We start from the raw sequence: 4,837 nt of genomic DNA, 5'->3' as shown, positions 1-4,837 counted from the left end.
GACATATCAGAACGAATAGCAGAAGCATGTTTAGGTGTCGCAAGCTTACTCAAAACAGAAGGTGAATCAAGTGCAGAGCTAGATGGCAGTTCCTTACCTCCCCTCGTAGTCGAGGGATAAATTGTTGTTTTTGCGTCTTTCAAGTTCTTCATAGTGACCAGAAGATATAAATCCCAAGTGACTCAAAGAATAAAGCTATGCTCCCAGGCAACGACGCCAGAAAATAGTCTTGATAACCCACAAGTATAGGGGATCGCAACAGTTTTCGAGGGTAGAGTATTCAACCCAAATTTATTGATTCGACACAAGGGGAGCCAAAGAATATTCTCAAGTATTAGCAACTGAGTTGTCAATTAAGCCACACCTGGATAACTTAATATCTGCAGCAAGGTATTTAGTAGCAAAGTAATATGGAAGTAACGTTAACGGTAGCAAAAGTAATATTTTTGGGTTTTGTAGCAATTGTAACAGTGGCAGCGGAAAAGTAAATAAGCGAAGAACAATATGTAAAAAGCTCGTAGGCATTGGATCGGTGATGGAGAATTATGCCGGATGCGGTTCATCATGTAACAGTCATAACATAGGGTGACACAGAACTAGCTCCAATTCATCAATGTAATGTAGGCATGTATTCCGAATATAGTCATACGTGCTTATGGAAAAGAACTTGCATGACATCTTTTGTCCTACCCTCCCGTGGCAACGGGGTCCTAATGGAAACTAAGGATATTAAGGCCTCGTTTTAATAGAGTACCGGACCAAAGCATTAACACATAGTGAATACATGAACTCCTCAAACTATGGTCGTCACCGAGAGTGGTCCAGATTATTGTCACTTCGGGGTTGCCGGATCATAACACATAGTAGGTGACTATAGACTAGCAAGATAGGATCAACAACTCACATATATTCATGAAAACATAATAGGTTCATATCTGAAATCATGGCACTCTGGCCCTAGTGACAAGCATTAAGCATAGCAAAGTCATAGGAACATCAATCTCAGAACATAGTGGATACTAGGGATCAGACCCTAACAAAACTAACTCGATTACATGATAGATCTCATCCAACCCATCACCGTCCAGCAAGCCTATGATGGAATTACTCACGCACGGCGGTGAGCATCATGAAATTGGTGATGGAGGATGGTTGATGATGACGACGGCGACGGATTCCCCTCTCCGGAGCCCCGAACGGACTCCAAATCAGCTCTCCCGAGAGGTTTTAGGGCTTGGCGGCGGCTCCGTATCGTAAAACGCGATGAATCCTTCTCCGTGATTTTTTTCTCCCCAAAAGTGAATATATGGAGTTGGAGTTGAGGTCGGTGGAGCGTCAGGGGGCCCACGAGGCAGGGGGCGCGCCCCCCACCCTCGTGGACAGGGTGTGGGCCCCCTGACGTGGATTTTTCTTCCAGTATTTTTCTTTTTTTCCAAATAGATGTTCCGTGGAGTTTCAGGTCATTCCGAGAACTTTTGTTTCTGCACATAAATAACACCATGAAAAGTCTGCTGAAAACTGCGTCAGTCCGGGTTAGTTCCATTCAAATCATGCAAGTTAGAGTCCAAAACAAGGGCAAAAGTGTTTGGAAAAGTAGATACGACGGACACGTATCAGACCTCTTTGGAAAGACTGTGTCTCGGTCATCCGTTTCTCAAACATCATGTAGTGCGAGAAAACCAACGGAGGAGATCGAGTCTTGTGGGGAAAAGTGCACAAACCACTGTAGAGTGTACAAACTAATCATGGTTAGCCGTGTCCCCGGTTATGGACATCTTGAGTATCTGGTTCTTGGATTATCATGTGTATCTCATCACTCTTAATTATAAAATTTGATTGGGTTATTGATTACTTTTTAATTGGGATTGAGATGGGGTTTACCATTCTCAATGTTTGACAACCACCATAATAGTTAATAAAATATATTCCTTTGCAGTAGGGAAAAATTGGCTTTTCGCAAAATTATTAACCATACAGCCTCCACCAGCCAAATATGCATGTAGTGATAGCATTATTCTGTTCATTACTCTTTTTCTGTTACATTGCCAGCATATTCCGTGTGCTGACCCGTTTTCGGGCTGCAACGTATCATGTTGCAGACTTTTCATACGACGAGTAAGGAACCTTAGGTCGTGGTCTTTCACTCAGTGATGCCATTGGAGTTGATGGACTCACTTTATCTTCCAGGCCTTTCGCTGTTATCGTATTAGATGGCCTTATGCCATATTTATTGTAAGAAGTTCTCTTTGGAGACATTCGATGTAATAAGTGGGTGATTGCTACTCTGTTATAAATCCTTTAAGTATTGTGTGTATCAGCATTACCGATCCAGGGATGACACTTATGCACAAAGATCAGACTGTTTGAAGTCTGGTCGCTACATGCCAGAGTGGTCCTGGTGTCCCCAAGACGTGATAAACTCAGTTATGTCCTCCAGATTCACTTCGATTCCTCCAATAACGAAGCCGGACATGAAGCACTCCTTTACGGGTTGCATATGGATATCTCACTCAGCGTCCGTCGCCTGATGGTCTATGGTGACTTGGATTTGGTAGTCAATCAAGTGATGAAGGAGTGGGACATCAGAAACCCTGCCATGACTGGATATTGCAATGCAGTGAGGAAGTTAGAGAAAAAGTTCAAGGGATTGGAGCTTCACCACACTCCCCGACTCGAAAAATCAAGTAGCTGACGATTTGGCAAAGATAGGTTCCACTCGAAAGCCCATCCCCAACAACGTGTTTCTAGAACATCTCCATTCCCCGTCAGTGCAGGAAGACCCTTTCACTGAAGAGCCTCCCCAAGCGAAAAGTCCTACCGATCCAACTGAAATCGAGATACCTGCTGTTATTGACTTGCTGATGGAGATGCTAGTAATCACCCCCGACTGGACAGTGCCATACATCGCATATCTGCTCAGGAAGGAACTTCCATAGGATGAAGTTGAAGCAAGACAGATTGTCCGCAGATCCAAAGCATTCACAGTGATCAATGGGCAGCTTTATAGAGAGAGTGTCACCGGCGTCGCTCAATGATGTATTTCTCCAGAAGAGGGTCGACTGATTTTGGATGGGATCCACTCGGGGACCTCTGGTCAGCATGCATCCTCTCGGACAATCATGGTCAAAGCATACCGAGCCAAATTTTACTGGCCACGGGCCAATGAAGCTGCAAAGGAAATCGTTCAGTGTTGCGACGGGTGTCAGTTTTACGCAAACATGTCCCATAAGCCTACATCTTCCTTGAAGATTATTCCACTCATCTGGCCATTTGCCGTGTGGGGATTGGATATGATCAGGCCACTTAGGACAGGCAGGAGCGGTTTCACTCATCTGCTCGTAGCAGTTGACAAATTCACTAAGAGGATTGAGGCCAAACCAATCAAGAAGCAAGATTCAAGCACATCCATCAAGTTTATAAAAGAGATGATATTCCGGTATGGAGTCCCACACAACATTATCACAGAGAACGGCTCGAACTTCGACTCAGAAGAATTCAGAACGTTCTATGCCTCCCAAGGCACTCGGGTAGATTACGCATCCGTTGCCCACCCGGAGTCGAATGGTCAGGCTGAAAGAGCAAATGGTTTGATCCTCCCAGGGTTGAGGCCTCGGCTCATGCATGACCTCGAACATGCAACTAGAGCTTGGGTGATGGAACTGCCATCTGTTCTGTGGGGATTGAGGACAACTCCTAACAGATCCACCAACCGAACCCCTTTCTTCATGGTGTATGGAGCTGAAGCCGTGTTGCCTAGTGATCTCTTCCACAATGATCCTCGAGTGGAACTTTACACGGAAGCTGAGGTGGAGCAAGCACGACAAGACGTTGTTGATCTTTTGGAAGAAGAACGTGAGATGGCCCTGATTCGGTCGACTATTTACTAGCAAGATATGTGTTGATTCCATGCGAGGAATGTCAAAGGTCAAGCATTTCAAGAAGTTGATCTCGTGCTCCGAGTGGACCAGCAGCGACCTCACAAGCTTGCCCCCGCGTGGGAAGGCCCCTTCGTCGTCACCAACACTACAAAAAAAAGACACATCCGTGACATTTTGGGCCGAACGAATTTTTTTTCTGTCATACATATGACACTTCTATGACGATAATTGTGACAAAACCCGGTATCATCATAGATGTGGTGGGCTCCTACTTCTATGACAAAAAATCATGACAGAAAATGGGCTTTCGTCCTGTGCTGCCGGAGACGTAGCTGCATGACATTCTTTGGGCCGTCCATGACGGAAAAAACGTTGGTAGAAGCGAGGGCGAGGAAAATTTTGGGGAGTTCCCGGTTACGGTGGGAGGTCGGGGGCCGAGCGATGCGCGTTTCTCTCATACACGTACGCGCGTGTGTGCGAGGCATTGGCTCTAACTGAACCCAAGCGAGGCGTTGGGCTCTAACTGAACCCGAGCGATTGCACTGCAGGCTACGCGTTACTGAACCCGAGCGATCGATCGATCGCTGTTAACTGAACCCGATCGAGCGATTCCTTCGCTACTGCCGCTAACTGAAGCCGATCGATGCTGCCTCTGGATGAACAGTGAGCGTTGCTGGGGGGTTTGGATGAACAGTTCCCGGTGGGGGTGGATGAACAGGACCCCGTGGTGTTGCCTCTGGATGAACAGGACCCCGATCGATCGAGCCGGTTGGGGCTGGATGAACAGGACCCCGTGGAGGGCAGGATGAACAGGACCACCCCGTGGAGGGCAGAATGAACAGTAGACGGTGGAGGGCTGGATGAATAGTAGCCCGTGGAGGGGTGGTTGAACAGGAGCCCGTGGAGAGGGCTGGTTGAACAGTAGCCGGTGGAGTAGCGCGTGGTGGAGGCTGGATGAA

This window comes from Triticum aestivum, chromosome 4D (genome assembly GCF_018294505.1).
Source record: "Triticum aestivum cultivar Chinese Spring chromosome 4D, IWGSC CS RefSeq v2.1, whole genome shotgun sequence".
NCBI lineage: Eukaryota > Viridiplantae > Streptophyta > Magnoliopsida > Poales > Poaceae > Triticum > Triticum aestivum.
Note: the sequence above shows the minus strand (reverse complement) of the source record.